Genomic DNA, 22,653 nt, shown 5'->3' on the forward strand with positions numbered 1-22,653 from the left:
CCACAACAGTGAGTTATTTATTAATTAAAAAAAGAGACCCACTGTGTTATATACAACCTTAAAGGCACAGGAGTTTAGCACAAACACAAGCCAGAGTTCAGCAAACATTTTAGAATACCAATCAGAAAACTCTAGCCAAATTCAAAAGAATGTCAGAAGAGTTTCACACAAGGAGAACTTGATTTTTTTTCTAGTTTCTGATAATATAAAATATAAATGTTTCCATTGATTGAGGAATTTTCAAATTTGACCAGAATTAGCCAATGCCCTAAGCAATGTGGTGGAATAAAATAATGTTCAATTTATCACCAGTTAGTCTAAACAAATCTGAAACAACTGCACACACTGCAATGATCATAAATTCAACACTACTTGGTAGATAAGAAAATCAGGTTCTCTCAAAAGTGCTTTATTTTGAACAGTTCCAAAACATATGTTCGAGCAAGGCCGGGGCTACCTGGCATCTTCCATAATCAGTATGTAATCTCCGATATATTTTAGTTGTTTTGTGTATAAGTGTATGTTTTTCAGCTGAATTACAGTGTGTTTAGCACAAACTGAAGAACAATGAATGTTGTGAATTTTCACTTCCACTCCTTGTCAGAGATACTGATGGAGAGGTTTCTTTCCCTGCATTATCTAAGGTGGTCTACTAATGATCGCTGTAACAATATTTGATAGTCAAAATCTGTTTTTCCCCATTTTATTGAATTTATTAAAAGTAACATTTCATAGAAGTAAGTCAAACTTGACAAAACTTAATTCAATTCAACCCCCAAACACCCAAGAGGAAGAGAGCAAGGCCAACAGAGTAAAACTTTAAAGAGTGTTTTAAAAAAAATAAAATAAAATACATAAATAAAAAAACTGGATGAGAAGTATTCTTTTCACCCAATATAAATGCTTATTCTAAAATATTAATTAGACCCTGCCAGGTTTTAAAAAAAGTTCTGAACAGATCCTGTAAGTGAAAATTTGATTTTTTTTCCCCCCAATTTCAATGCACAATTAACTTAATAGGCAGGCTAGGATTCTTCCAGTTCAGCAAGATAAGTCTACGTCAGAGGTCCCCAACTCCAGTCCTGGAGGGCTGCAGGTTTTCATTCTAACCCTTTTCTTAATTAGTGACCTATGTTTGCTGCTAATTAACTTACTTTGAATTCATTTTATTTGACTTGCTCTTATTTTTTCCATAATAAGAAGCCAAACAATGACATACAAAATTAGCCAAAACATGACCAGCAAACTGTGTCCATCATACAATATCTGAAAATAAAGAAAGATGAAGGTCTCGGGAATTTTGATCTGCTCAGGTCCACAGAACATTTTAACAGAGTTCTTAGAAAAAAGGAAATCAACAATTTCAAAAATGTATGCTACTGCACAGTGAGAGCAGCAACAAGCCATGTAATTAAAGAGCGGGTTTAATTAACGACAAGACTCGGCGCCTAATTAAGCAACTGGTTGGAGTAAAATTGGTTGGAGTTTGGAGGCCCCGACTTAGTTGGTCTTCTGTTGGATCCCTCACTTCACGTTTCATTTCTGTTTGGGTGCCATTTAAGGAAAGAAATGAAGCAATTCAGAGGAATGATGCAGAAATTCAGGAGGATAAATTTTAAACAAGTCAATTAAAATGAATTCAAAAGAAGTTAAAATAGCAAAAACAGGTCACTAATTAAGAAAAGGGTTAGAATGAAAACCTGCAGCCACTGGTGCCCTCCAGGACTGGAGTTGGAGACCGCTGGTCTATGTGCTAATAGTAAATTAAAGGCAATTAGTTGGCTTGACTTTCTCCACTTTAGCCAACATTTTCTGAACTAGGTTAGCTTAGTGCAAATGGATAAACTCAGGAAATGCTGGTAGCCCACCTGAACTGGGTTCCAGTGCTCTTGTGGGCACACTCTTGCAAACAGTCACATGGCCAATTTCACATCACCAAATTATCCAACCTAGATGACTTGGGGGTCAGCAGAATACACGAAGAAAACCCATAACAACACACAAACCACATAGTGACAGCGCCCAGGGCAGGAACAAGGCAGATCCCTGGAATTGGGAGGCAACAGTACTAACCACAGTACCACCCAATGAAATAAACCCATGCCTAGGCCTCTCCTGGGGGAAATATTTTCTCTTGGAATTTGAAGTTGCTCCTCATTATACTGCAAAACATCCAGCATTTGTCCTTCATCCTGTGGTATGACTATACTGTACTTGATTTAGTATGCTCTGCTACAAAAGAACAAACACAAAATTGTGACAAAATAAGGGCATCAAAGTAACAGAGTTCCCAACTAGTAATTCAGTTATTTTCTTGTACATAAAATCTTGTTCTGTGAACTTCCAGATTCAAAGCTGTTCAGTGCAAATATAATTTCTGATTCCAGAATTGGTCATTTCTACAATGAATGGCACTATTAAAATGATACATTTTAACTGCAATTGTAAATTGTAACTGTAAATTTACAAATTGCCGAAAAAAGAATTAACAGTGCAGCAATTCATTTGAAAAGCTGCAATCAGACACTTAAACATTATTACAACCAGGCAAACCCTAATTCTGTACAGGTACAAGGCACTGACCAGCCCTGGGAAGGGGAGAAGTCCATCAAAGAGTCCTTCACGAGCTGAGCTAACCTAACACATACACATATCCTTGGAGATGTGAGTGGAAAGTGGGAGCATCCAGAGGAAACCTACCGACATGGAGAGAACATGCTACCCCAGCAAGGCTGATAATCAAAGACCTGATTTGAGTTTAAGAAAGTGACCAAGGCCCTTCTCACCAGCTTACTCAGTTTAGCCGGATGGCAAACTCCAGTAAGAGTCCTGGTGGTTCCAAACTTCTGCTGTTTCACAAATATTGAGCCCACTGTGCTCCTGGGAACACTCAAAGCTTTAGAAATGGTTTTATACCGTTGCCCTGATCAATGCAGCAACTTGCCTTCACTGCATAGACCCATATTGCAATGCCATTTTTCACAAGGACATTAACATGAACATGGGATGAACAGCTACTGAACATCACTGCTGTTCTATGACAACAGGCATGTAAATATTGCACATCTAAATATATAAATAAAGTTAAATTAAAAAAAAAAAAAAATAATGGGATTTCCTTTTGCGATTATTCAAACAGCTTACTTTTCTCCCAAACATCAGTGTGAAACCTTAACACATTTCGCCTTGTCTCTTCAGATATCTATCACCATTAATGAGGTCAAAAAGGCCATACCACTTGCCACATGCATCAAAGAATAACAGCAAGACGCTAAAAATCAGTTTTCTGGAATTTGCTGGGACCAGTCCCCGAGCATTGATGCTGATAATTTGTAGTAAAATCCACGGACCAAAACCAGGAAATGCCCCTTTTCTGCATGTAAATGCCTCTCCCAATATTACTACCCACACCATTTCAAAGTTGGATCATCTACCTCTAATCTTGCTCCATCAAATTATTTGTTAAGATCCCTCAAAGATACTTTATCTTACGGTCACTGAGGATGGGCATTGTGGTGACAGGTTGCTTACCAGAAAAATGAAAATAGGTTTTCATAAAGGTATACAAACACCTCTGTGCATGAAGAGAAGCTGTGTTAAAAAACACAAGGAAGCTCTAGTTTTTTTTTTTAATTTTTCTACCCACAATTTTTCTCTTAAGTAATTTGTAAGATGTTCTAGTGTTATCAGCCACCCTCTACAGATCCTAGGACACATTTCAGAGTGATGTAAAGCAATGCAGCATAGCATTTATTGCTATATATAGATTTCATGCAATGCAACTAGCAACCGCACTAGTTTTCTGCAGTGCTGCTCCATTTACTATCACCTGGCAGCTCTCCAGGACAGCAACGCCTCCGATCTGAAGCCCTGGTGGGACTAAAACCCACTTATCTCCAGGACACAATGGTCTGCTGGTTTCCCATAATATAAAACTGCCCCACCTACACCTAGCAACCACACTTTGCTCTGCAGTTATGTGGCCTACTTCTCTTCAGACTCAAAAAAAAAGAGACAACTGGAAGCTTACTTTGTTAAAGAGTACTGTACACTACAAAAATTCACAAGATGCTGCAAATAAGTGTCAGAGTAAATTCTGTACAGGACATTGATTAATGTTTAAAGTAAAACGAATGTCTATCCATTCATCTAGTACATACTGGATCTGCTTAAAATTACAAAAAGATAGTAGCCATCCTTGTACAAGGTGCCATTCCTTCACAATGCATACTTACTCACACACCTACACACAACTAGAGTTGCCAAATCATCCAACTTACACATCTCATGGACATGGCCAGAAAATGAAAAGAACAAGCACATTCTACATTGACAGCAACCAGACCAGGGTTAATAAGGTGTGTGCTACACAACCTTCATCACATGTCCTTTACAATCTGCCCCTATTAAGGGTGGACCAAATTACCCCTACCGCCAAGTGCTTTGTGCAGGCCTACAAGCTAAAATGATGTTTTTATGTAAAGAATCTGTCATTTTTTGCTTTTAATTTGCAATGTGGCTTCCTTACATTTTTGAATTAGCCTTATCTGCAGGAATATATGTTTTCATATATCAAACCAGTGAATGCAAAGTAAATAATACTAAGGTTACCACAAGGTTGTCCTAAGAGGCAATTACTTTTCAAAGTTTTCGTGTTAGTCCAGGTCTGTATCACAATATACATTCATCTATTTTTTAAACCACTTAAAGGAATACTCCACCCAAAAATGATATTTTTATATGTTAATTAGCCCATGTAGTTTAAAGAAAAGTCTCTCATTTTTTCATGGAGAAAGTACACAACAGGGAGAGATTTAAATTGAACAGGACCCAGTGGTAACCAACTGTGGACAACAGCAAGGCACATGAAAAACAGCCACGGAAAAGAAAAAAAAATGAATGCAACTAATCCACGTCTGTTATCCAGTTGTATTCTCAGAACGTACAAAATACATTCATTTACAGCTAAAACATTAATAATACTTCTGTAAAACTCAGTATAAAACAAACAGGAAAGGCACATTCCCATAATGCTGCAAGCTTCAATTGAACAATGAATGAAAGACGCAGATCTTCAATAGAAACACACAGGAATGTGGGAATATGCCTTTCCCATTTCTTTTACATGGAGATTTCCAGAAATATTAATATTTTGGCAAAAATTCATATATATTTTTGCATGTTCTGAAAATACAAATGGATTATGGTCATGTTTATTATGTGATACAAGTTACGTGATTTTTTTTTTTACGTTTTTCCCCTGGATGTTTGTCACATCATTTGCCATTATCCGGAGTTGGTTGCTGTTTGGTACTGTTCAATCTGAATCTTCAATATGTCACAAAAACAAGACATCAAAAATTGTCTTGGCCACCACTACCAACTACATGGGGTAAGTAACATATTTTTAAAAAAAAAAAAAAATCAAATCTGTGTAGATTATTCCTTTAACCCAGTTCAGAGTTGCAAGTACTGTATAACAGAACAACAAAACTAAAGCAGCCCAACAGTATATGGCAAATCATGTCACACACCCTTCAAATTTTAAAGCTGCTTATTCTAAACCAGGGAAACAGGGTAGCAGCCAAACTATTATTTCTACAACTATATTTGTTTTCAAATTAAAGATTTTCTAGTGGTTTTAATAATCTAGCAAAGGAACTAGGCAATCTGTCTTTTTACTTTTTCTTAAATTGCACATTCTGAAGAGTACAGGTAAACTGTTAACCAACCCACAGTGTTAAAACTGGAGGTACTAGATGGTTCATCTGCAAAAAAACAGAACATAGAAAGTAGAAATAAAATAGGTGCTGGCATGTAAGAGATTGGTGGATGGTCAGATAAGGAAAAGTTCACCGAGAAGGCCTGCCATTAAAGCTAAAAACATCTGTATTCATTTCATTTTAGGATCCAATTCAATGCCAACCTACAGTATTTACTCATTAAAGCCAAATTAATAAAACACATGCCACAAAGTCACACTTCTGTCTCTCACTAAGCCCCACAGACCCTTATTCAGTTCTGTGGCACCTGCTCTCTCACTCTTACTGGGGGAAATCTTCACCGTTTAATGTTCAGCTCAAAACCTACTACAGCACATACTTCTACAAGGCTTTTCATAAAAATAAAAATCTGACATTTTCAATTTAATCCAAGACAGGACTCTTTATTCAGAACAAGCGATTCATCAGCATCATCTTCTTCTTCCTGTCCATTCATGCACCATTCTGGTCCATTTAAACTATAATGCTGTTATTGGTTTGCAAATTGATTTCAAGAGTACTTGCCCTCTAAGCCAGGAAAAAATAAAAATTGATTGATTGTTTTATGGACAGGATGCTAGTCAAGGCCAGTCTGAGCAAGCCTGGATAAGGTAACGGTCAGCAGGGCAAAATGCAGGAAATAAGAAGGAGGCCACACTAATGCAGCAACCACAAAGATGTTAGTTTTATATTAGAACACACAAAACATAAGACAGGTGAGGTGATTCAGCCAATCCAGTTTCACAAAATATTACTCATCCTCCATTACATACCAATTCAGCAACACTCTACAGACACTGAACTTTTTATAACCTTATTAATATGATGCTCTTTCTGACCTCTGGTGGCAAGCTAGCATTACTGGAAGACTATAACGAGATGATACAAACCAAACAATATTAGATATTTTGTAAATGTAAAATAGTCTTTTGGCCAAAAAGAATACTGTAATTTATAAAGGACTGATGAGACACACGGTACTACAACATGATTCTGGCCCTCCAGTTTGCAGCAGACATGAATATTTGGTAGAGTGCAAACAAGAAGAACAGCCCCAAGCTAGTCAGAGGCTGAATACTGCAGTCAAAGGTTTAAACATACACATTCCTCATGCAGTTTTTCCTGGTTCTTAACTAAATAGCTTCCTTTTCACATGTATAAGAAGAAAAAATAGCATTATACACAAAAGTTCAAATAACTCTTAAGAGAACAAAGCTTTTAAAAAGTTCTCTGATAGTGTTTACCAAGAGAACGTCAACAAGATTTCTGTAAAACTCCAATACTCCGATCTCTACATTGGCTATCAGTTTATATGATTTTAAACTACTCCTTCGGACATGGAAAACTGTAAATGTGTAAGGCTTTAAAATTACTTTAAATTACTACCAAAGATGTAGTTCTTCATAAAATTTCCAGGAATAATTAAACTACTGTATGAGGCAGATTTTAGTTTTAGGGCTGCTAAAGTATGAAGTGGTCTACCTACCAAAATTAGAGGATCTAATTGTACGGTTTATACTTGCGTGTGTACTTAACATAAATCTGGAAGAGTCCACCAGGTGGCAGCGCAAGATATCACAGTGAGAAAACGTTCGGCTTCCCTGTGTTGTGAATTGCCTGAAAAATCCATCAAATTCTGAGGACACCTTGCCACAATATCTCTGAAAAGGGTGGATGTTTAATGATTATATCCATCAATTCTGGATACGGCCATTCCAGCAAGCATTGGGTGCAAGACAGAAACAAATCGGGGCATCAGCTCATCGCAAGGTGAATACAAGCATACGCATACATTAAGTGTCACTTGAATATCACCAATTCCCCAAACCTGCATGTCTTTGGAAGGAAACCGGAGCACACTGTGGAAACCCACCAGGTAAACATGCAAACTGCAGGCAGGGAATACCAGGGACGCGACTCTCTGCGAGGAAGCAGCGCTGCCGCTCCACCACCATGACGCCACCACATATGCAACTATTAACAGTATTTATTATTTAAAATAAGTTAACAACTTATCTGTAAAATGTAATATACATACTTTAATGCATTTCATCATGAAAGTGGCGTCAAGTAAAAATCTAAGGATTCTAAATGTGCAGAGAGCTGGAATATCATACATTTAATGTGTTTTGTGTGGCAATTGCTGCTTGCCACTGCTGTCAGTTCAGGAGGAAGCCCCAGAAGCACATAGCGATGAACAACTGGGTCGGTTTTAACATGACATATACGACAGTCTACTTCAATTACAACATAAACTACAAGACTGAAGTGGAAATTGAGAATAAAGCCGAAATTTCCACTTTAATCACAAAAAAAGACAGTACAGAGGATAGTATGCGAGACCTTTAAAATGTAAAGCATCATTACGATGGGGAATATGTAATGTTTGAATATAAAAGCACCACAAATGCATTTGTAGGTCAGCATTTTGCTTCACCACATCGAACAATTCATCAAACATTGAAGCACGCACATTGATCCTGTAGGATCTGCAAAGCGGCTTGCTTACTATCTGTCACATATTGATAGTAAACAGAGACATTTCCAACTTGAACACACTGCACCTTCTGATTTTCTGCTGGTACTGCAACTCGCGCACGCGTCACGTTAATTTCTGAGGACGTGTCAAATGAACACTGGGAACTCATGGGAGCCATGAAGCATGCGCATACACATGTTCTGAGAGAGAAGTATAAACCAGTCCCAAGTCCTGAGTGTCACTCAAGCAATGGTATAGACCCATTTCGTATTATGATTTATCATTAGTATTGTTATTTGTATCATTATTATACTTTCTACACTTCTGACTTTGAACTTTTGTTTTGCATGTTTACAGTAGAAAGATGAGATTTATTAAAAATGTAATTTTTCAAGCCAAAAAATGCAACATTCTTTACATGTTTTTTTTGAGAAAAAAATGTAATGGTAAGAAAGTTAATTTAGCATTGTGCAGTCTTTTATTAAAGATTTTAGTGAGGCTACCCATCTTGCTTTTTACATAATTGTAGTAGCAGTTTGAATTAATGGCTACTAAATCTTTTCCTCTTGTCTTTGACTTCTTGGTGGTAATGTGAAGTCCAATTTATAAGATATTTTCATTAAGAAAGGACTTCAGAATGGATGTGTCATCAACATGGACAAATGTAATATCAGGCCAACTACCTGCATCAAAATGATTGACTCTGCCTATCCATTTGGTATAGAAAGCCCATGAGGGGTGCTGCAATAGAAGGTCAGATGACCTACAAACACATTTTGGCTTTTTTTCCTCATGACAAAAGGTTTATTTTCTATTGTACTGCTGTGGAATCGAGTTTTCTCTTCTCCATCAGTTAATATATTTATATGTAAAACGTTTCGTGTCATTAATGATTAAGGGCATTAATCACATAATTTATATACAAAAGTCTACAGATATGTAAAGTATATCTCATGGCATGCATTTCATATTTTAACTAGATTTGTAAATAAAAACTTATAAATGTATGGTTGATATATACAAATAAGTTAAACTGACCTTTATAAATATACCTTAAATACTATTTCAGGACATGACAGAACCCACCCACATGTGAGACTCAACTAGTTATACTCTTTGCCCAGGGTTGTTTCTAACTTTGTGTTCAGTGCTGGGATACGCTTTGGTAACCATGGCCTAGGTTTAAGTGGGTTTGAGAATGTGTGTATGTATTGTACATATTGTAGGAAGGTACAAACAGAGGTACTACAGTAGGCCTAAAGAAAACCTGAAATACAGAAGACCAATTATAAATTTTAAAAGTCAGATTACGACTTATAGACGGGTATCATATTAAATGTAACAATGTCACTTACCCATTTTCCATTTCCACCCTTAGCCAGAAACACCAGAACTCAGAAATAAACCAATGAGCTTACTGCAGTCAACTGTTCCGCTACAGACCAGGTAAGATCTGTTGGCTCATCAAGATGGCTTCAGTCATCAGATGAATACTGAGAATGTGCATTGGTGTTGCCAGAATCACTCTCCCAACAAACACCCCAACCAAGATTACATCTTTGCCATCAGCAAAATGAGAAAACTAAACAGGGATACACTGGTACCTCCAAAGTTTTTTGATAGGTTTCCTCATCTCTTCCTTTTACAGACACTTTAAATGTATTAACCACTTGGTCATTTTACTGATGTACAATATGGCAGATTAATTCAATTAATTTTAATGTACGTTTTTGGCCTTTGATCAACTCAAGGGACAGTGTAACATCAAAGTGAAAAACTACTTCAGACTCCAAAAATATGAATCTCATCTACCACTAATTATCTAAATAGGCTCTGCTACAATACGTTTTCTTCTTGATTATACACAATTAGTTTACAGAGTTCACCTTTGGACAGCAGCTCTGATATGTTTAAGGAAATCTCACATTTGTTTGTACAACAAGAAATACAATAATAGACAAGCGTACACTTAAAGCAAATATAATACACAGTTATTGAAAAGTACCAATTGAGGAAAATTTCTAAGGCAACAGAAATCCACCAATGCACAATTAAGTTAAAAAGGGTGTTCTCGGGAAATGAGTATCTAAGCAAGAAGAGGTATTGTCATAGAGGACATCAAAATAGTCACCTTTTTTACAGTTACCATAGCAGAGATGGGGGAAACTCTGCATTAAAGAATAGTTCGCAGGTCATCACAGGGGAATGACCAAATAAAAGTCTAATTAAAAAAACACCCTAAGAAACCAATATTTCCAGTATTTGAATATACTTTTAACCCTGGGATCACCTCCTCTGCATCATTATGTATGCAGATATTTCCATATTTCAGTTTCTAGAAAATTATGAGGGCAGAATCCATAACAACTGCAGTATGTGCTTATAAATCCTTGAGGAGAGCCTCCCACAGTCTGCATGGATTGTGGAACTTAAGAGAAGATTGATCTTCCATTTGTACAATGACCCACAATATGCAACCAATGTCAAACTGTGGTGACAGCTTAAAAGGATAAGGTAAACTTCTGCTTCTACCTTGACTTTTTAAAATATCTGTAATGATTAATGACAAAAAGTCTACATGATACAACTCCCAACTCTACTGCAATAAATTTAAAAAAATGTCTAAATGGCATGATTGTTTTTAAATAGCTACATCACAAATTATTTAACAACAACAGTGTCAATTTTCAAATATAACATATAGGTGCCTTGTATGTGTTATAATTGGAAAAACAGTCAAACTATCTTCATAGTCCATGGAAGCCCAAAGCCACTTGGAATCCCATACCATACAAATCTAAGGTCCTGAAAAAATGGGCCAGTGGACTTCCGAGCATATCCACTGCCACTCTGATTTATGTGAACCAATCTGTGTTATCGAGAACATTGTGGGTCCCAGTTTCCTCCTGCATTCCCTTATGAATGTTGGTGGTCCACATTGCCCAGGTGCCCACGGGAGGCCATGCTCATGTATTCTCTGCAGAAGACTAGTTAATGTTAACTGGGAATCACGGACATCCACATTAGGAAAATGCACTCCCTATCACTGATGGACTCATCCATCCATCCATCTTCTTCCACTTATCTGAGGTTGGGTCGCGGGGGCAGCAGCTTGAGCAGAGAGGCCCAGACTTCCCTCTCCCCGGCCACTTCTTCTAGCTCTTCCAGGAGAATCCCAAGGCATTCCCAGGCCAGCCGGGAGACATAGTCCCTCCAGCGTGTCCTGGGTCTTCACCTCACCAGGGAGGCGTCCAGGAGGCATCCTGATCAGATGGCTGAGCCACCTCAGCTGACTCCTCTCGATGCGGAGGAGCAGCGGCTCTACTCTGAGCCCCTCCCGGATGACTGAGCTTCTCACCCTATCTTTAAGGGAAAGCCCAGACACCCTGTGGAGGAAACTCATTTCAGGCGCTTGTATTCGCGATCTCGTTCTTTCGGTCACTACCCATAGCTCATGACCATAGGTAAGGGTAGGAACGTAGATTGACTGGTAAATTGAGAGCTTTGCCTTACGGCTCAGCTCCTTTTTCACCACAACAGACCGATGCATGAAGAAGAAAAAAAAAATAAAAAAAAAAAGAGAGAAAATAAAAAATTAAGGTTGTTAAAAGCAAAAAATACAAAATGGCCACTAAAGAAATGAGTTCATTCTGGATATGGGCCAGTCAGACATTTGCAGATCTCGTTATTCTAGGTCAACAATATAGCTAATGTACATTTTGTACCTGACCTGAAACCTTAATAGATTAATGCAGGCATACGATCAATAAAACGGAGTAAATGCATGTGCTGCTTGCACAGCAATGCATCAAGGACAAGAGCTCATCAAAAGGGAATCAAGGAATAAAGATATTAAAGCAGAAGACCAGCTGCAGCTTTAAGGGACAGGCATTTACCACATAAAAACAATGCCTTTTATTTAACTAAAATATCAAATGCTGTGCTGTCATTTTAATGTCACTGATAAAAAACAGAATGACTAACCATTCTTGCTCTGCAATAAGCACAGGGCCTTTGAAGAGAGACAATGTGACACGAGGAAAGGATAATACAAGTCGGCTTGAAACAGCACAGATAAAGAATGTCTCTGACAATGTTCTCACCAAATAAACAGAAATCATCTTGTCTTCTTTAACTTTTAAATACAAACATGGGATAAACAGCCCCCTGTCAAAGGTGATCCTCTCTGAAGGGCATAAGGCCACACCAGCAACAAGACCATATGGTGACATTCAAAAAGACCTCGGGTTTACAAGGCCAGGATTGGTTTTCAGCTGCCAGCCCCTTTTTTGCTTTATACTTTCCTGACAAATGGGATAAATCTGTCAAAGTTGTGCTAAATATAACTCTCCATGCACCTGTCTGGCACTCTCCTGCATTTTAGGCTAATACATTCATTTTTGTGGGAAAGACAAAAAACACCTTTACAAATATTCAGGGGCAACTATATTAATTTACCAATAAACATTGGTTCTAAAACCCAAAACAAATTATTTAATGACGCCTAATACGTTTTACTTTAAAATTGGGAGCCAATTTCGAAAGTAACCAGGAAAACTATGATGAATATAAAATTACAAAATATTAGGTTCCAAAACTCTTCTTACTAGAAAATGTTCAGTATAAGAAGAGTTCTTCAATTTATTTATTTACCGTCTCTGCCTTTGCCAGGAATCAAAGCCTGTCCTGGAAAGGAAAATTGTCCGTCACTGGGTATACCCAAATCACAAAGTGTCAGTTTAGAATAACCTGCATATCTTGGTTCACTGATGCCAGTGGCACAATCTAAGGAAAACTCACAAAAGGCATAAGAAGAACAAGCAAACTCCACATAGCGGGACACTAGCTCTCTAGAACTGTGAGGCCGAGGTACCAACCATGGTACCAGATTAAAAAGGAGACTTACAACAATGCACAAAAGCCATCCTGAAGACCTTTCCATGAAAACGTTTTAAGACAGATTATGTTCACAAGTACATATTAAAATGTTAAACCTTCTTAAGAACAGCAAGATGCTCAAAGAATCTGTAAAACATGTAACATTTCTTAATTTTCTTTTAATACTTTAAAACACTAATATTCCACTAACACTATATATTCCATTCCAAAATGTATAAACACACTTTCTAACGAAGGATTCTAATACAAAATTCACACACAGAACAGTGCAGCTTCTGTGGAGGAAATGTTGCTTACTCTCTCCCATCAAGCCGAGCACTTAAGTCAGTTCTAAACTAAAAACGTAGCTCTACACTCAGTATAAATAATAAATAGTCTAAAAGCACAAGCCTGCAGTTCCTGTCTTCACGTCAAGTTCCTACAATACATTCTGCTCTTCTCAGGCAGCAAACTGGACCAATTTATAAGCCAAGACTGGCAAATGGCTATTTAATTGCTTTGTAGAGATACTACTACAGCACACCATTTATTAACAAGTTAACTAGATGTGTGCCTTAGAATGGAATAAAAATAAATAAAAGTCAAGGTCGCTTATAACATGCAGGCATGGTGACCACAATGCTCTTCAGCCGTGTCCTGGTACAAGAAATAAGCCAAAGCTGCATTAGAGATGTCCTGCTGCACCATGACAGAATCAGAACAACATACGCGATGTTTCCAGCACTCATCCCTGCTGAAATGTCAATCAACAGCAATAAAGCTAAACTAGGAGAACAACTCCAAGGGGAACCTTTCAATCAGGAACCCTAAAGCGAGGTCCGAAGATTTGTTAGTCATACGATCAAATCTACTCTATAAAACTGGTTTATTACAATGCAAACCTTGGAGCAACAGCAATAAGACAAACTTGCTTCATATATTCTATTTCTTTTTATACAGTTCTGGTCAGCATTAGAGCAACATGCTCTTGCATTGGTTAGCACTGCGGCTTCACAGCTCCCATGTACTCTGTTTCACTCTTGTGCCCATTTGTTCATGCAGTTGTGGGCCTTGAAAAAGACTGATGTCCCAGCCATTGTTGGTTTCGGCCTTGCACACAGTGATGTCATGAAATGCATTAAGCGAATTCACAAACAGGAGGATGGGTGGTTCAGAACTGATCATCTCAGAATGTCGCACCAATAGCCATTCCACCTCTGAATCTAGAAAATTTACCAGTTGGTCACAGGGCACCAGATCAAATCCTAGAAGTAAGCAGCACAGGGCAAAAAACAACAGTGCATGGAACCATCATTCATATCCCTGCATTTACCATCGATACCCATGAATGAATACTTGACCCCAAAATTATAATTTTTGTGTTCCTTATCCCATGGACATTGTAGTGATTTTTTTTCTCATGTTTTCCTACAGAACAGAGATAAATGTTTCTGGTGTAAAAGGGGTCTACGGTAGCCAACACTGAACAACAGCAAACAATACCAAGAAGTCCATAAAAAAGAATCTCATATAAATTCACATATCAAGTCATTCAGCCTTATGCTAAAAATGTCACAAACACATGCATTTCTACCAAAACATGGTTAACCAAGTCACTGAAAGAGTGATTAAAAGAGAGAAACACACTCTGATGAGAACAAACATTTGAACTGTAGATCCGACTCTTGTCCTTGTACTTACTTCACAGTATTATTTAGTGGCATCTGTGAAACTACATGGGTAGACAGGTAGACAAATGATATCCAGACCCCAACAAACAATACAATCCAGGACACGATGATATATGGCAGACAACGACAGGCAGTTCAACAGTTAAATACCAGCACAAAACGACCAAAACAAACTTTTTCTCCTCTTCGACCCCTGCCCTCCTTTTAAACCCCTCTGGCCACCTTTGACCCCAACAGCCCCTGCAAGGACTGCTGGGAGATGCAGTTCTAACTAATGGTAGCACTGCTACAATCATGACCTTCTGCTTGTTGAAGCATCTTGGATATGTATAAATGATATGGTATATCCTTCTCCTGATAATGTCTCCACTCACCTGTTCTTTAATCTTTAGTTTTAGATGCTCCTTGGTGAATATTTTTTGTTGAGATTATGTAAAGCACAATGTTAGCCAATAAATAAGCTGGTATTGGGGTGGACTCCTTACTCCTGAATGAGGCCTGGAGGTGGGTCTTCAATTCAAATGCTGCTGTTCAGCACTGGGTCTCCGTAGATATCCATTTAATATCATAAACATTATCTCTACTCTGCATAAAAACAGGAGATTCCATTTTTTTTCCCTCAGCCATCACAACAGGCTACATGGGCAAAGTAACATATTAAAAAAAATACATTTTTGTGTCAACTATAATTCTGATAGACATGGAAGCGGGACTCAAATCAAACTGGGAGTCGAGATCTTTGGCAATGACCAATTGTGCAAATCACCCTTGGAGGAAAAAAAACAATCCACCAGTCAAGAGTTTATATTATGCCACTTACAGTGCCATCATTAAACATGACATTATCTTGCACTGCATCGTGTTTTAAATTTCATGAAATGCATTTCAAACAATAATGAAAAAATGTTTGAAAAAAAAAATAAAAAATATTACCAAGAGATGGAAATTTGAATTTATAGCACAGTAAAATCTGCTAATTACCAATTCTAAAAATTAACAGATATATTTAAGGCTGAAACTTGCTTAAGCCAAAATAGAACCATAAGTAGAAAAATAGAATCTCGACATCACCACATACAGTATATAGTCATATAAAAACGGGGGCTTCAATGTTGACATTGATAATGCAGTACAGAGACGCTTACAGAAAACTTTTCAGACAGCAGTATCCAAACAAAATTAAAAGAGCATTCATCAAGAGATGCACAACAACATTGCCAAATAGTAAGAAAACGGGCATCAGGGGGGTCTCAGGTGTCTAGCAGATTGATGCAGTGCTGAACAGCTTTGTAAGTCAGAAGCAGATCTCTAAAAGTTATTTAACATCAGATGGGAGGCCAGAATAGTCAAACCAATTGAGGGTGTTGTGCTCACTGCTTTCTGCCCTGGTCAGCATTTTGCTAGCAGCATTTGGAACCTGTTAGTGTTTCAAACAAGGCCACCACTGAAAAAAGAACTGCAGTAACCCATCCACATGGAGTGACGCCAAACAAATGAGGGCTCCCTATTCTAGTTCTGTTCATTAAAATCATACCTTTAACTAGAAAAATGGGGGCCGCATTCATTTGAACATCCAATATGCATCCATGTTTCATAAGCATCCTGCATACAATGGTCCAGATGGGACATCGTCTACAGGCAGCAGTCCTTTAGTTCAGCAATCAAACACACACAGCTTTGTAACATGTAGCATGAAAGGAAAGAATTACCCATGTACAAAAATGGGGAGCTACAGGCCATGGTGGGTTTCTAGCATAAAAGAGTCTATAGGAAAATGAAAGCAAAAAAAAAAAAACACTCCACACACACAAAACCCATCCATCCATCCATCCATTTTCCAACCCGCTGAATCCGAACACAGGGTCACGGGGGTCTGCTGGAGCCAATCCCAGCCAACACAGGGCACAAGGCAGGAACCAATCCTGGGCAGGGTGCCAACCCACCAAAGGACACACACAAACACACCCACACACGGGACAATTTAGAATCGCCAATGCACCTAACCTGCATGTCTTTGGATTGTGGGAGGAAACGGGAGCGCCCGGAAGAAACCCACGCAGACACGGGGAGAACATGCAAACTCCACTCAGGGAGGACCCGGGGAAGCGAACCCGGGTCTCCTAACTGCGAGGCAGCAGCGCTACCACTGCGCCACCGTGCCGACCCATACACACAAAACAAACATCCTATTTCTAAAGTCACAATTTTCTCTCCCCGTGTATTTGGACTGTGGGAAGAAGTCAGAATCCCTGGCGAAAACCCAAGTGAACAGGCAAACATCACACTAATGGCACTCAAGTCAAGAAAATCAACATGGGAATCGAGCATTACAAGGTGACAGCTCTTATTGCTTTTGCACACCTTTATAAGTATCATAAAAACAAAATGCACAAAAAAATAACCATTATAAAAATCTCAGCTTACTTTATCACAAATAATGTAAACCAGGGGTAGGCAATGACAGTCCTGGAGGGCCACAGTGGCTGCAGGTTTTGTTCCAACCCAGTTTCATAATGAAATGTCAATTATTGCTGAAGTGACATTTTGATGCTTCACTTTAGTGGTCTCGTTTGTTAAGGTTCCACACCCTTAATTGCTTATTTCAGTCTAAAACAGCTGCATTCACCCTTTTTTAATGGCTCCTTATTAGTCAAGAGGTTGACTTATCTTGGCAGTGACATTCATGTCTCTGGTGACTCTTCCTATGAAGTCAGTTGACGGACTGGGAGAGCATGGGGCTTCATGAGGTTGCTGGAAAGGGGTGTGTGGTGCTCCCGATATCTACGCAAAAGGACGAAGGTCCAAGTCTTTAGAGTCCTGGTGCTTCCTGCCTTGCTATATGGTGGCGAGACATCCAGTGACCTGAGACGAAGACTGGATTCCTTTGGCACTGTGTCTCTCTGTAAAATCCACGGGTACCGTTGGTTTGACTTTGTGTCGAATGAGCGCTTGCTCAAGGAGTCCCGCATGAGACACATTACCTGCATTGTGAGGGAGCGTCAGTTACGGCACTACAGCCATGTGGCACGTTTTCCCCCCGAGGGTGATCCGGTTCGTAAGATCCTCACTGTTGGGGACCCGAGTGGCTGGACCAGGCCTAGGGGTTTCCCATGTAACACCTGGCTGCGGCAGATAGATGGGTCATTTCCAGAGGGTGGGACTGGACCGCGTGTCTGCCTGGGGGGTTGCCAACCGGGACGCCGAGTTGTTTTGTCATGTAGTGGGTGCAGCAATGCAATGTACCACAGCATGCTCCCCATCTTGACTTGATTTATTAGCAGTAAAATAGAAATGACAAAGAAGCCAGCAGTTCTCCATCTAACTTGTTTCCATTTACACCTGCGTGGATTCATCCTGCACTACTTGGTTTAATAAAACACTTAAGAGTAAAATGTGACAGACAGAAAATTATCTGATTTAGGCTTCAAGTCATTTTGATGTTATCCTTGGAAAGGAAAAAACTATAAATATAAGAACCTAACATTGCAAACTAACATGCCATAAAATTAAATAAAGTCCAAGACTGGCAACCTGGTTTCTAATTCAGCAGTTGGGTTGGAACGAAAACCTGCAGCCACTGCGGCCCACCAGCATTGCCATTGCCTATCCCAATGTAAAACAATAACCTATAAGTAAAAATTTATGACAACAAATTAGTTAATGGTTATTTATATTGCTGCTTGATGAAATCACAAGAGTCAACAAGCATAGTAACGTCATTTTCAACCAATTGGCTACAGTAATAAACAATTTTTTAATTAAAAAAAGGGGCAGCATAGTAGTGCAGTGATTAGTGCTGCTGTCTCACAGCCCCAGGACCCTGGTTTTGAATTTCAGTCTGGTTGCTATCTCTATCAGCAAGCATGTTATCCTCCTGCTCACATCTCAGAAACATCAGTTTAAATGACTATTTTATATTGGCAGAGTTTAGATACGCAGGTTAGGTGGAGTGGCGATCCTAGATTGACCCCGTGTGTTTGATGGGCTAGTGCCCTGTTCAGGGTTTATTCCTGCCATGTATTAGATGCTTGCTAGGATAGGCTTTGGCTTATCCAGAACCCTGCTCTGGGTAAGTGGGTTTAGAAAATGAACAGATGGATGAACGAGAATGACTGCATGCACACATTCTGTTTACAGTTGATTCCTGCCTCGATCCCAATATTTTTGGGATGCATGCTGGTTCCCAAAACACAAGAACTGAACAAATGGGAACAGGAAATGGACGGCTGAGAACTTAAGTGCTCCATTCTGTTGACACAGAGCTGGGCTTGCACAAAGCTAAACAGTCTGCATTGTGACACTGGCCAGCTGTGCATCTGCGTTCAAGGGGACAACCCAGAGATCCTGCTGTGAACAACAAGACACGCTGTCACATCACAGGACAGTCCATCACAGAGCACACTCACGCACATAAGGTCCCTAAGCAGGTCTGGTGATGCCAATCAACCTAACTTAAGACTAAGCGAGAAAACTCACACCAACACAGAAGAAGCCACTGGCAGAGCTTCAAATGGATTCAGGGATTGTGAGGTGGCAGCATTACCCATTAGCTCATCAAGCTACCAATCCTCTAACACAGCCATTTACATATATTGTAATAAAACACTCTTTGAAACAAGCTACCTGGCAGCACTACACAGATAATAAAAGAAAATAATCAACTAATACACAAAGAGAAAATAAAAGAAACTGACACAATTGTTAATACAGATTTGGTTTAAAATAATTAAAAAGTCTACATGTAGAACGGACTGCATCGATAATATAAAGAAGGTTGCATTTAGAGGCACCTAAGGACTCCATTAGGAGAAGTTCAAAGAGGGGCACAAACGTAATCAAGTCTTGTCACGTAATATTCATGAGGAGAACTGAAGGCCTCTGGGGTGCCACTTTACACCACAATGCTATGCATTTGGCACCAAACAGAGCAGGAGATTCAAATGGACATCACTAGCTGGCTACCAAAGTGTGTCCTCATTGCTGCTTAATACAAGATGCTATCACTGACATTCTGCAAATTCTGTTACTACATATGTGACAGTAAGCGTCTAAATTATGAGGCCAATTTGCTCTTATACATTGATGTAGATGTGTTGAGTAAAGCTTCAGATTTTGCTCAAAAAATGCAGAAATTGTTACATAATACCAACATGTTTTAAAGACTTAGTGCTTATAATAGCTAAAGCTATATCAGTCAGTTTAATTCAAATCAATCTGTTAGTATGATAATTAGCAATTTAAAGGTAATTGAAATTGCAATGAATAAAAATTGCTTCAAATATCCAATAAACAGGTGCAATGTCATGGTGTGAACGCATTTTTTAAACTTGGTGTAAAAAACAAAAAAACAACATTCTAATGGAATCTACCAGTGTCCTTTGCCCTGTAGATGGCTGGGTACATTTGCGCCACTTTTTCATCGACCTCTGGGAGTTTTCAGTCATCTGTTGCTCATTTCAGTCACGGGTGACAGTAAATCTTTTGAGTTATTGAGACAGAAACTGAAATCCCAAAAAAAAAGAAAAAACAGGTGGTCCCTTATCCCTACAAATGTGGTCGATCAGATGCGCAAAGTTAGTAATTATCCACGTTAAAAGAACAAATGCGCAGCCAGCAAACTCGAGTCTGGAATATGAAATTGATTAATAGCTGCCGATGTTAAACTGGTTTACTTGAAGTGGCGACTCCTGAGCCGCTTCCACCTGGCTTGGTTGCCCACTGAATCCACCCCACACTGGCACTACGAGGTGCCCGGTTCCTTCTTCTCCCCTCTCCTGTAACCCCTCCCCACTGCTGTCGGTAGTGTCAGATTAATACTAAGCAGCCGCAGGCTGGACTCCTTCTGACCGCATTAGAGCTGCAGCGCCGCAATGTTTCACACGGCGCGGCGCCCGCATCGCAAAAGCAAAACGTGTGGGGAGGTAAATACGGCCCCGAGCCGAAGCCCCCAGCGGCGGCGGCGGATACAAACCTGCAGGGCCGAGCTTGGGCGGGGCTGGTGGACCAAAAAGATGCTAAAAAGGATCCATAATTACATCGGCATGTGAAGTTAACTAAGTGTTAGGATCCGGGCGAATTAATACTGAATCGATTTGAGAACTGCGGAGGGTGAAGGAAGAAGGCGGCATAGGCAGGCACCCTGAGCCGATAACGCATCAAAGTAAAACGTGAAAAGGTCAAGGAAGGAGGGAAGTGCGGAAATTCATTAAAACTAGGAGAGAGCGGCGGACGATTCAAAGTGACCCCAGTGAAAAAAGACGTCCTCTGTTAATTTGCGCGATCAGACCCCAGCCACAGGATTCGCACGACCACGCCTCATCTCAGCCCAGCTCATCTCCGGACTGACTCACCGTATCAACCTGCAGGGCGAAACGTGGGCAGCAAACCCAGCCTCACCGTCCCGAGAAAAATAAAAAAGCGAAAACCGAATACGGTTATCATTTCGGGTTGGTTTAAGAATTAGCATGTAAAAACGACGATGTCAATAACATACAAAATGTGAAATTGTGCGCTGCTGTAATGGCCCTGAACGTAATGCAATCACTGCTGGTATTGAAAAATGACAAAAGCTCGCCGAACGCATATCGCGTTAATTCGGCACTCGTTGCCACTCAGGCTTCCTTTTGCGTATACTCCTCGCGCGCATCTAAAACTGCGGCTTTTACCTTGGGAAGGAGCGGCGATGTTTATCCCGCAGTCGCCTGGGATGGAGATCTTAATGCGCACACCTCTGCTAACGGGAAAACAACAGCTCAATTGAAAAATAACCAAAGTGCGTCACTTACCAAAACACGTTAGGATTTATCGAGATGTGGGGAGCTACTCGGGCAGCCTAGGAAGCTTTCGGCGAACACCCAAACCAAAAAAAGGAGTGTAAGAGCGGCTGTGAACGCAGGGAGTGACCCGTGGAATCCGCACTGCCTCCCGCTACACCAGCAGCGCTGTCGCCAGCTGCCGTACTGCACTGATTCCCAGGGAGGGCGGAGAGATAACTGTTCACCGCGCGTCGCACGCAGGCACGCGCACGAGAGGGCCAGCGTACCGTTTGCGCGCGCCACGGGGCACGCGCGCCATTGTATGCCCGTGTCGTATGAGTGTACACCATGTAAGCTCTGAAACGTAGCTAAAGGGACGGCGCTAGTCGCCTCCATCTAATAAAAAGTATACTCGTTTTGTCAGAAACAGCTACTTCTTAGCCCGGTTTCCAAGCAACAAATTTCTACTGCCTAAAAACGAGTTGAAATAAACAAGAGGGTCTATCAGAAGTGATGCGTCCTGTTTCCATGGTAACCGCTCGAATCTTTGGTGAGAATACCTGCATCTGTACCAGTGTGTGCACGCACATAAATATACCACGAACATTTGCATCTTGCAATGTTTGCACTTTTAAAATCCGAGTTAAGCTACTAAGGAAAAGGTGTCCCCAAGTCCAGGAAGCAACCTGTGTTAATCAACATTCACTCACCCCAGAGCATGGAAAAGAAATCCACTTGTTGACAATAATAAATGATTACTTAATCCTTGTTGAGATCTAACAAGGCAGTTTGTTCTGGGCAATGACAGAAACTGCATTTAGATTGGACCCTGATCATTTCTGAAATGGCATCAAGTAAGTCTCTGTGAATGACTGGCACTTCACTCAGGCTGATGGGCACTCCAGGTTCTTGGTAACGATGGGATCTGCTCAGTGCACTTCTTAGTAGTAATGGAAATCCACCTGAATTTTTACAGTAGTGTAAATTGTGATCATGTCATGGTGATGAAAGAAGCAGTACCCAGTTTTTACGGAGACCACATAAAAATGATCATGTTTTTGGTAATGATGGTAATTGCTTCCAAATTT

General features: G+C 39.8%; 1 protein-coding gene across 1 annotated transcript in view; it reads right to left on the minus strand.

The window, feature by feature from the left end:
* sptbn1 (spectrin, beta, non-erythrocytic 1) overlaps nt 1-21,788 on the minus strand; it is a 262,319-nt gene extending 240,531 nt beyond the window's left edge. Inside the window, exon 1 of the mRNA XM_039738921.1 lies at nt 21,596-21,788. The gene's annotated coding sequence lies outside the window, so the exon portion shown is untranslated. The remainder of the gene's footprint in view (nt 1-21,595) is intronic.
* Between the last annotated feature and the right edge of the window lie 865 nt (nt 21,789-22,653).

Source organism: Polypterus senegalus, chromosome 16 (assembly GCF_016835505.1).
Source record: "Polypterus senegalus isolate Bchr_013 chromosome 16, ASM1683550v1, whole genome shotgun sequence".
NCBI lineage: Eukaryota > Metazoa > Chordata > Cladistia > Polypteriformes > Polypteridae > Polypterus > Polypterus senegalus.